This window comes from Lytechinus pictus, unplaced genomic scaffold, assembly GCF_037042905.1.
Source record: "Lytechinus pictus isolate F3 Inbred unplaced genomic scaffold, Lp3.0 scaffold_22, whole genome shotgun sequence".
NCBI classification, from domain to species: Eukaryota; Metazoa; Echinodermata; class Echinoidea; order Temnopleuroida; family Toxopneustidae; genus Lytechinus; species Lytechinus pictus.
The window spans coordinates 1,673,444-1,685,666 of record NW_026974142.1 but is presented as its reverse complement, the minus strand read 5'-3'; the positions used below and the strand labels follow the sequence as shown (position 1 = coordinate 1,685,666).

At 36.6% G+C, this 12,223-nt stretch overlaps 1 long non-coding RNA gene across 1 annotated transcript; it reads right to left on the bottom strand.

The window, feature by feature from the left end:
- Nucleotides 1-6,990: 6,990 nt before the first annotated feature.
- Nucleotides 6,991-10,044, bottom strand: LOC129260483 (uncharacterized). Its single transcript, XR_010296822.1, has 3 exons — nt 9,651-10,044; nt 8,144-8,260; nt 6,991-7,429 (listed from the first exon to the last, which is right to left on the bottom strand). It is a non-coding gene; the product is annotated as an uncharacterized LOC129260483 (long non-coding RNA).
- Nucleotides 10,045-12,223: the final 2,179 nt, after the last annotated feature.

The following is a 12,223-nucleotide window of genomic DNA, read 5'->3' as shown; positions in this document are numbered from 1 at the left end:
ATCTGGTCAAGGTTATTACCTGATATCCATATTGCACAATCGTCCGCATAAGTGGAAATAGAAATTGATTCTTCAGATGGAATATCACTTAACATGATGTTAAATAAAATGGGACTAAGGACACTCCCTTGCGGTAGACCGTTGTGCATAGTGTATATTTCAGATTTTGTTTTTCCCACAGCCACTTGGAAGGTTCTATTTTTCAAATAGTTTTGAAGAAAAATTATTATTTTTCCATTGATATTATTTTTTAATAGTTTGTAAACAAGTCCATCTATGTTGAGCCTATCATAGGCTTTCTCAATATCTAAGAAGAATGCAAGGGTGTATTCTCCATTATTGATACTCTTTTGAATATCATTTTCTAGATTAATGATATTATCTGTTGTACTTCTTCCTTTGCGGAACCCGCCCATATGCATAGGCAATATATCGGATTTTTCTATGAACCAGTCAAGTCTGTCTTTAATCATACGCTCAAATGTTTTTATGAAACACGAAGTAAGTGCAATGGGTCTGTATGAGGACAGAAAACTTAAGTCTTTGTTTTGTTTTGGGATAGGGATGAGAATAGAGTGTTTCAGTTCAGTGGGTATCCTTCCAGTTTCCCACATTGAGTTTAATATTTTTAGCATGGTTTCTTTTATTGAAAATGGAAGCTTTTTATATACTTCGTAGGGTATTTTATCCTCTCCTGGAGCAGAATTTTTGCAGGAGTTTAGAGCCTTTTCCAATTCGAAGGATTTGTATGGCTCATCGAGGATATTTCCATGTATTTGAGTTATGTTTAGATTCAAACTTAGATTGATTTTATTTTTAATTATTGATTGGAAAAAAATTACCAAAGGCTTCTGCCTTTTCTTGGTCTGTAATAAATTCCTTTTCTTTTTCTATTATAATTGGTATTTTATTTCCTCTTTTAATCTGAATTCCATTCATCTGTTTTATAATCGACCATACTACCGATTCTGGCACGAAGCGATTTAGTTTGATGCAGAAATTGTGCCAGTAAGTACGTTCCGCTTGACGGAGCGTCTTTTGGGCTTGGGCTTTTTCCTTTTTGAATGTATTCAGGTTTTCTATTGAGATGTGTCTTTTTAATTTGTTACTAGCTTTATTTCTATCCTTAATTGTTTTGGAACATTCTTTTGTCCACCAGGGGATAGGCTTGTGATGTTTCTTGCCTCTTTTAGGTATTGTTTCATTGATAACATTTAAAACACATTGTTTGAAGAGAGTGTAACGGTCCTCTTGTAAATCAGACCAAGTCATATCCTTGAAAATATCTTCACATCTTTCGGAGAATTTTACCCAGTCCATGTTTTTGAAGGACCAGAAATTTTCTGGAGTGTGGTTGTCAACTTCAGAACATATGCTTGTGATCTTTTCCATTTGCACCTTTATTGCTATTGGAAAGTGATCACTCCCGAGTGAGGTGTCGATTACTTCCCATGAACATTTGTTCGATATATCTGGGGATGCTATACTAAGATCTAAACACGACATCTTTCCAGTCACTGGGTCCAATCTAGTACCTGTTGCATGATTAAGTATAACAAAATTATTTGAAGCAATGAAATGTTCAACAGCCCGACCGTTGGCGTCGTTTTTCTCACTACCCCATAAAGTGTTATGAGCGTTGAAATCCCCTACGTAAATGAGATTATTCGTCTTTACGAATTCAGTTAATTTCTTGAGAATGTGGTCATCTATTTTTTTACATGGGTTATAATAATTTACTATAGATAATCTAGATTGCAAGGTATGTATTTCCACCGATTGAAGTTCAAGCTCTTCATCATATCGAGGAAAGTAAAAGTTTATAGAATGGTGCACATAAATTGCACATCCACCCCTACTTTGTCCAGCCTGGTTGGTTCGATTCCTGGGGAAACATGTGTATTCAGGAATGTGAAAAATCTTATCATCCGTAAACCATGTCTCCTGTACACAAATTATACGGTAAATTTTGCTATTTTTTGAAGAAATAAATTTTACTAATTCTTTACCATGCGCACACATGCCCTGCGCATTCCATTGTAAAATGGTGAGTCCTGATAGCATTGTCATAAGTTTACTGCCCTTCATTGTTTGTATTTGCTTTGATGTTTAAAAGCATTTGGGCAGTAGCTTCAACAATGTTTATTACGTCTTTTTTAGAGTATCTGTCCGTAAAAAGGAAAATGAGATGAGAGATAAGCTCTATGATCTGTTCATTATTTGCATTTGCAAAGTTATTTTCGGTTCTCCTCGACTCATCATTATTGTGTTCTTCTATCGGTATTTCCCGAGAAGGACCTGTCACTGTGATGGCTGGTTGTTCTGGGTTTGGATACTAGGAAGGGGATCATTGGGACGGTTTTGATCGGGGTTTCTTATTTCACTTTGAGGGGTTTTCGTTTTAGTCATAGGAGTTGCGGTATTAGTAGGGGGGATTGAGGGATAGTTGTCTATTATAGGGATGGGTTTATTTACATTATTCTCTTTCGCTTGATCATTCTCTACAAAAAATTGTGTAGCTTGGGCATAGGTTAGGTTGTTTTGAATTTTCAGTTGTTGAATTTTCTTAGCATTTTTGGCAGCAATACACCCGTTATACGCTGCTGAGTGTTTGCCTCCGCAATTTACACACGTTCGGTCTTCTTTTCTTTTACATTCTTCAAAGGTGTGATTTTCTCCGCAACGGACACATCTAACTTTTGACCTGCATTGTGAAATTCCATGTCCGTAACGCTGGCATTTAAAGCACCTCGTTACCCGGGGTATGTACTGTGTTACCATAAAGAATTGAAAGTACATCGTAATTTTATCTGGTAGGGATGCTCTATTGAAAGTCAGTAGAACCGAACGGAGGGGTGTGGTTACGCGTGCATTATTTCCATTGTCTGGGTCATTATTTTTAACAGTCTTACTCATTCTTTTAGCCGATGTTACACCCTGCAATTTGAGCTCATCTACCATCTCCTTTTCCGTCATTTCGAGAGGAACATTAGAAATAACTCCTTTTAGGCCTGTTGTTTTCTTTTCTACCTTTACATGGAGATTCCCTATGTTATTTAATTGTAGAATAGCTCTCAGTTGTTTGATGTTCTTGCATTTAACAAGAATCACTTTACCTTGTTGTATTGGTAAAATACGTTCTACAGGATTAATGGCAACTGCCTTGATTGCATTAGCTAGAATGGCCGGACTCACATCCTTGAAACTCTTATGATTTTCAATAGGGGTAATTATCAGGTCTAAGTTCTTATTCTGGTATGGCGATGAGATACTAGGGTCTGATTCGTGTGATGACGATTTATCCGTATTTTTCATATCTGCTCCCAAATTACTGGCAAGTCTCGGTCTTTTCCCAGGTCGTTTTTTGGGACGAGAGTAAGAGACAGTCATAAAATCGTCATCATCCAAATCAGGTCCGTGGTCTTCAATAATCTCCGGCGCTGATACCGAAGCTTGAGCCATTATTGGTGGGGACCAATAAGGCGGGAAATATAAAATAAAGAGGAGTGCGTTGTGTTAGTAGTATATGTATAGCCTTCAAGAAAAAATTGCCTTACCTTATTTTCTTTTGCCCGTTGAGACAAAACTCCTACATATATCTCTAAATCCAAGTATAGATATCCTCGAATAAAGAAAACAGCAGTTTAAAGCTCAAAATTAGGGTAAAAAAGCAGATTAAGGCGAATTTTAAATCGAAACAGGTGCCTGGATAGACGTGCGACGTGACGTGTAGTCTTCAAAATAAGACTCTGTAATGTTTTTATTCGTAGTGTAACAAACAAAGTTATTGCCAGTCAGAAGGAGACAAAATATAAAAGAACTTAAGATGATATATTGAAATAAAGATAAAGAGGGGTCGGACAGTTTCAATACTTGAAAGTTTGGGGTATAAAATCCCACAAAATAATATGGGCGTTCTTGGCAAAGTGCACAGAAGTAAGAAAAAAAAGGTTTATTTTTCGTGAATCAAAGAAGAGGGAATGCAAATCAGCTACAAACAAAAAAATCAATACAAATTTTCAAAAAGAAAATAGGCCTATTTGTTCTGTATTACTGGTCTGACCAAAGTAGCCACCTGTTAATATTCTACGTGACTACATTCTTTTGGTCATGCCACCAAGTCATGAACAATAGATGCCCAGACTCTCTTTCATGAGGAATATCTAATCCGCGCTCCCTTCTGACCTATTATCTAGGAGAGTAATTTAGCACAGGATGTTCATAGAAATCGGGGCTCACGCGCGTCTTTTGATTTGACATTTGAATACTTTCAAAGGTTCCGGTATTGATTTCTTATGGGTGACCCAGGTAAAGAGAAAACAATTTGCCCCCCTACAGAAAAATCCTGCATCCGCCCACGGCCTCCCCAGCTCGTAGCACTATCCGTGGTAAAAGAAATGTATTTGTTCAGATAACATAGTGTACAATAATACGCGTGGTATAAAGAAATGTAATATTCAACCCGTTATCATCGTTATCATTTTCATTTCTACTCTCTAAAGTCGTTTTAAAATCCCTTTGATAGTGACGTCAATGATGCAGCAACTAACAGGTCGGTCTGATCGGTTTTGTTAATGTATCCCTTTTTTTCTTTTCCTCAAAACATCTTGAGACGAATAAAGCGGTATTATCGGCCATTTTAATTATCGCATGTATTTGTTTTGCTTCTTCCTATTTGATTCGAGGAGAATATTGAACGATTCATATTTTTGTGAGAAGTTTGAATATGATATTGATAAGCATAACAATGTCAATCATTCTTTTTTTATGGTTTGGGCTATAAAAACACAAACGAATATGAACCGTTATTTACCTGATCTTAAGTTTATGAAGAGAGAGTTTGGCTGCAGAAGGAATGCAATTGATATGATTACAACAATTATTTTTTAATAATAATCATAATGATGATGATGATGATTCTGATGGCAATAACATTAATAATAAGAAGGTAAAGGAGAATAATAATGATAATAATAGCAATAACAATAATGATAATAATGATTACGATAATAGTAATACTAATAATGATAATAATAATAATAATAAATGAATAAATAAATAATGAGTGTGATGATTGCAGTGCGATGAGAGTTGGAAAATTTTCTTTACTCATATATTTATAACGAGAACAATTTTGTGAAAATGCTAAAAAAAACAAAGTATAAGACCTTTCCCCCACCCCCCCCCCCCCTACCCCCAAAAAATCTCCCCCAAACCGTGCACATTTGCAGGCAGAAAAAAGCCTTGACACAAGAATACTACTATACCGGCCTGCAGAAGAGCCGATCGATAGCTCATGAATATTCATAAAACAATAGCGAATGGGCGAGTAGCGTTGGGTGAGAGACATCGTACCGCTCTGTCATTGGTCAATTCTGAGCTGAATGCCTTCGCACACTCGCCTTTGCTCTGCCCGTAGAAGTACGTGTATTGCTACACACAATCTTTATATCACACGTGTCTATAGGGGAAATTTTGATTCAGATCGCGGCAATATCCGAAATCAACTCTTCAAAATAATGATGAAAAATGCCATTTTACTCAAAAAATGTCTATGTAAACCACTATTCATTATATAACAAAATCAATTGTGAATTCCTTGCCAATATAACAACATAAAAAACACAGAATATAGTGTTGATTTTCTGGCTGTAAAATTGGTTAAACAAAAAAAAGTTAGTTGGGCAACTATAGCTGCCAGTGGCACTAGAGGGCTATGGGCAACTATAGCTGCCAATGGCTCTTAAAGAGTTAATTCTATCTCTTAGCCCTCTGACATTTAAAGTTAATAAAGTAAAATACGACCTACTATTGAAACCTAAACACCCTATCCCGAAAAATATGCAAATGAAACTGACCAAGTAACAGATTTAAATGTGAACAGGCATAACCACGCTTCAAACAACAATCACTCACATTCACTGGACCACACCAAAGACACTCCCATTTATAGACACACGCACACTAGCGTGTCAAATTTTTTGTCAATTTTTTTTCTGGAACGAAATCCTTTATTTGTGATCGAAGACCCTTTTTTTTTTTTTTTTTTTTTTTTTTTTGCTTGTCAAATTTTTTGGCGGACGGTTTTGCCCCACCTGTGGAAAATCCTAGGTACGCCACTGCACACGCATACACCCAACACCAAGTACATGCCAATCGAAACACAATTACACTATTCATCAAAAAGTACAGACCCATGTAAAGAACACACATACTTAAAAATAGCCTTAAACATAGAGAGAGCTCCCTTCCAATTCACATTCAACAAATTCGTTAGGAAATAAATTTATACACAAACACATACACACACAGACACACCCTCATACACATAGACAGACAAACAGGCACATGCACACACACAAACTTTAAGTTTACGTTTTTGAGAAAATATGGGGTAACTGCAGCCCTGGAAACCCTACTAATCTAGGCCTCAGTACACTTAATGGGATGTAATCCAAATTGAATTGAATGAACAAATATTTTGGTGATTAATCTTGGAACCATATTAATCATATACAAAAAAAAAATCCAAATTTTGCTCTTTTTTTTATTTTATTTATTCGTTCCTGGAATAAGACTACACTGTTTCACAAAATCAGCTCTCGCTCCGCAGAACACACAGCAGGGGCCCGTTTCATAAAACATTTGCCGCAGCGGCAACTCCCATTTTCTGCGGCAAATCTGTGTTTCTGCGGCAAATCTCAAAACAGCGGCAAGTTTCCGTTTCATAAAACTTTGCCGCAGATACTTTTTGCGGCAAATGACAATTTCAGCGGCAAATTTGACGCAGCTATTTGAGCTGCGTCAAATATTGCCGCAGAAACAGCTTTTTCATCAAAATACAAACAATTTTGTGGGCCTAAGAGCCATATTTGTCAATTCTTTGATGATTTTGATTTGATAAATTGCTTTTCGTCATTATAAATAGAAAATACATGTATTTTTACTCATTGACAAATAAAAAGTAGATATTTATTGAATCATCATTCATTCTTTTTAAAGTCAAATTTATTTCAATAAATAGATACATAGGGAACATACATTGTGTTCCTGCAAATTTACACTTTCAAAAAAGCTTTTCTTTATCCTGTAAAAGAATGAATAAATGATGTCTCATTTTGTAAAAGATGTTGCCTCATTGGCTTTTGAGTTTCAATTAGATTCAATTCATAAGTGCTGTTGTTGCTGCTGCTGTTAGTTTTTGCTGATGTGTTAATTGATACTCTTGCTGAAGTTGGGGTTGCTGTTAACGTTTCCAGAGTGGTTGTTGGACATCTTGATATTGTTGAGGTTGCCGGTGTGGTTTTTGCACCTCCTGCATAACTTGTTGATACTACTGTTGTTGTTGCTGTTGGTCAATGCTGTCGTTACATCTCCTGTGTGGTTGATGCTGTTTTTGCTCCTGCTGCTGTTCATGTGATTGAAGTACCTGAAAAAGAAATTAATTTATAATGCATATAAGCAAGATACCAAAGTTATTCCTAATTTCACTGTCATTGTTATCCCTTAATAGACGGGGGGGGGGGGGGGGGGGTGAGGCACCTTTTGATACTTTGCAAGATTTCTCCAAATGGACAAGATCCTCAGGCACCCCCTGGGATGATCTACCAGAATAGCCTCAACTAATAAGGTGTATTAACAGGATTTTGTACTCATTACATTCAGTTGATTTTGCATGAACTCAATTCATCAAATGAATGTAAAGGGTCTACCAGTAAAAAAAAAATTTGTGAGCTTCTTCGGGTAATCTTTCTGAGTCATTTTACTCCTTTACTGACAAATTAATAATTAAAAACATGATGATGTGAATTTGACAGTAATTTGACATGTTGCATCTTAGGTGGTAGTGGTGGGGGTCAATAATCATAGAAATGCAGAATATTCATGTACCAATTTGGCAAGAGAAAGCAAGTCACACCAATAACTTATTAATACTAATAATCTACCAATGACTAATATTGGTTTGTTATTTTTGCAGCTGAAAAAAAAATTCATCAACACCTCAAACTCAGAGTTTAATTCAAAAATTTGGACTGGATTCTTGACAAAGAGCAAATCAAGAAGACAAAAATCATTCAATTGTTATTATGTGACTTACTTTTCATGCCAAAGTGAATCAGAATGATAAATAAGTTTAACTTACGGGTTAAATCACATTTCTAGGCTCTTTGTCTGGCTCTCCAAACCCTTCAGTCATTGAATTTGGCATGGCTTTCTGATACTATCTTGTGTCTTTCTGGAAATGCGGACAAAGCCTCACCTGAAGGAATAAATTAAATTGAAATTTTCAAAAAAAGTTTGGCACTGTAATTTTTTTTTTCTCACATGTATACATTGCATGTATATCAAACGAAAATAAAAGGAAACATGGTTTGACTTCTAGGTTTTTATCAGGGGGGGGGGTAAAGTGGTCAAAATGGGTTAATAAACAAAAATGCAAACATGCAACAGTAAATAATATAAAAGGTATCTTTGGTTGAGAAATGTCACTTCATATGCTATGCAATTATTCCTCATAATTTATCATGCACACACATGTACACGTAGTGAGGATGTGTGAGGGAGAGAGAGAGAGAGCATTGTCATCGTACATGCAAAAAGTATTAAATCCATCACTGCCAAATAGATGGGGGCTGTGCCCCCCCCCCCCCCCCTCCCCCAATGTTTCACGACCAAGAAAAAAAGAGAAAAAGAACGGGAAAGGACTAAATAGTATATCTTTTTTCTGAATATTACGTCAAAATCTTTCCAAAAATTTAATTTCTGGCTCCCTCGCATCTTTTGTTCCATCAGCCATATTTAGCTCCCTTAAAATATTTGGCTCATTACGCCACTGAAATCCATTGTAAGAATTTTATGGTTGCTTAATGTAAAATTAATCTAACCCTTATTAGACTGCCAGGGTATTTTGGAGGCAGGAAAGATGGGCGGAAGGGGGGTGGGGGTCCTCAAGATCTTTACCGTTAATTGCGCAATTGTGACAAAATGCATCATGCCTGTCACAAATGAAAAAAATGTAAATTTGAGTGTTCTAAAATTATTTAAATTTATTTCTAATTAACAAATTTTACTAATTCATGCATAAAATCAGAATTTGGCTGGAAATCTATAAACAAGCCCTTGAAGTGTAATTTTTTCAGACATGTAATAATTAATTGATATCAAATCCCTTTCATCTGTAGATTTTTTTTTTTTTTTTACTTTTTTTATATTGTTGACAAAATGTTCTGATCATAAGCAACATGAAATTAATTGATTTCAATCAGTAAAAATAAATATTAACCGGTATGATACAATTATGACTTTTGGCTAGAAATAGAATTTGCCTTGGATTTGTTCATGAAATCACATTTTTAAGCAATTCTGACATGTACTTACATAACGTTGCGTAATTTTACAACCGGGTACCCCGGTGTCACAAATTTGTCTGAAAACTCATGAAACTTGAAAAAAAAATTCATGACGCGGCACCACGTTTCACATTGTGGATTTATCGCGAAAAAATGCTACCCCCCCCCCCCCCCACCGCTCTTTTAGGGTTAATTCAGACTGCACATCATGATGGGTTTTACTGATATTCATTCTGCAACCCATATTTCAAAGACTATCCATCATTTTGTAATCATTATATATCTGACATTGATTTTTACCTGTGGCTGCATGTTAGTCTCTGTATTTCTACAACTGTGGCCAAATATTGTGCTACAATTACACGTTCATCAGATTGGCCCCAGGCACTTTTCTTATTGTAGGAGACCAGCAAGCCCTGGCTTTGAAGTTGCGGGTCTATCCTTCTCCAGCTGCAATAGCTGGTCAGTTGAGGACTTGGAGGCTTTGTGTCAAGAATGATCTTGGTAGTGGCGGTGGCAATGGCGATGGCAGAAGCAGACTTGCTGGTGGTGGTGGCATTCGTAGAACTGATTGTGGTGGCAGAAGTGGTGGACCATCAGTGGTCGTGGTGACTGCAATTGCAGCATTAATGATGGTGGTATACGCCTCATCACAACAAACATTTGCTCCTGCTGCCACGCAGCTGGTCTCCGTCTATTATGTTTTAAGGAGAATAAACATAAAAACATTTGATTAAAATCAAATCAACTTCAGAACACCAGTATATTGATTATAAAACTCGTAGATATAGCAGTCAAAGCGTAAATGAACTCGCACAGAAGAGTAAATGTACCTTCATCTAATAGAATTTTAGACCACCTTGATGATGTTATGCTCAGAGCAAAGTTTTTATTTGACAACGGTCAAAGATGAACATGGATTTAAATGTCAGAATACAACTCTTATCATTGGTTGATAAATCGGTCTGTAAAATACCCCCTACAGATTATGTTGACCAATTATTTTTTAACATATATGTCTTTGTTATCAAACACGGATAGTTGGAGCAATATTTTTTTTTTTTTTGATTTTTATTCAATCATGTCCGTATCGGGGCAAATTAATACGTGCATGCACATGTACATTTACAGTGTGTCAATTATATAAATGTGCATCATAACATTTAACAATCTTCATCCATATAATCGGGTTAAGTGCATAATTCATTTTTTCCCTTTAATTTGGGTGCAGCTATGGCGACAACAATTCTACCCCATTTGTCTGCCAACTATTACACGGATGTGTCCTGGGCTGCGGCCCGCACAGCCGGCCGCAGTTGCCTGGGTTTGTCAAAATCTAACACAAAATCAGATTTTGTATAGAGTCTAGCACTAAGTTAAATCCTCTAAAAAAGGCCAACATTTTTGGCTCACTCACAGGCACAGCTTAAAAAAAAACAATTTTGTCTTTTTTTGAAATGTCTGGCCACCACACTTTTGAGACTCGCAAGCCACCCCCCCCCCCCACAGTTACAGAGAACAATATTGTTTTTTGTCACCCCCCCCCCAAATAAAAAAAAAACATGCCCAAGCCAAGGCAAGGTCAAACATGAGCGTGAACACCCATCGACAGACGCGACAGCCGACACCCATTCCAATGCAATGCTTCTCAAGACTCGACTGTATTTTTGTCACCCATAACAACCCAAGCCACAAAAAATTAAGGCACACTCTCACACAACTGTTCACATATCACACTGACTTAATTCGGTAATTAAAGACTACGGTCCGAAAGTCAGAAGAAAGACAGCTGAAACTCGGAACGCCGCTCAGCCGAGTTCCACCCCATACAGTCCAACACAAGGTACTACACTGCCGTGTACTACGCCGAAGCTCCGGGACAAATATATATATATATATATATATATATATATATATATATATGTATATATACATATACATATGTATATGAATCATAGAGATGTATACTAATAACGCTAGAGGGCGTACTTCGTCAAATCGCTGTGATTACGCGGAGACCGGCCGCCGTTACTCGATAGGTCTTCGCAGCCTGCCATGCGCGTACAGTACCTATGGGGCATGTACTGTGATAGCACAGAAACGGAACAAAATGATGACATATGAGCGCGAAAGCAGATGGAAAAGTTAAATAATAATGAATGTTCAAAATTACAGTTTAAATTAACAAAAAATCTAACGAAACTGAGAACAAAATTGCCCATATATATGGAAATATCAATATAGCGCATAATATACAGGCCAATGATACATCCCCAATTGTTTTTGCTTTGGTCATAACATTTTGATACACTAATAGGCCTATGACTGTTATTTTCTAAAGATTTGGAAGGGATGAATATTAAAAAGAACATGTAGGCCTGGGCATATTGTTCTAGGGAGTCCTGATTAACAAATTTATAACATGTTCAAATTGACATCAGAAATTTAGTCAAGAAAGTTAAATTGGCCTATACAGGCCATATCACAGTGTCTAATGCATATGAGACACTGGCGGATCTAAGTGGGAGGGGGGGGGCAGAGCCGGCTCGTGACCCCCCCCCCCCCCAATTTTGAGAGGCACAGTTAAAACTTGTAATGTTAAATGCCGTTAAAACACACTAGTGTACCCCCCTTTGAATTATCGACCCCCAGCTCTTTGGAAAATCCTGGATTCGCGCCTAATCTGAGACACAATGTATTGATAGAAAACACAATTGCATTATTTTCAAGTAGTTTCATAATAACCATGATGCTGATAACTTATTTCTTCATTTTTTAAAATAATTGTTATAACTTATTTTCCATATATACATGTATAGATCTACACATATAAATCATATGGGCATAGGCTAACTCCTTTTCCCCATGGATTT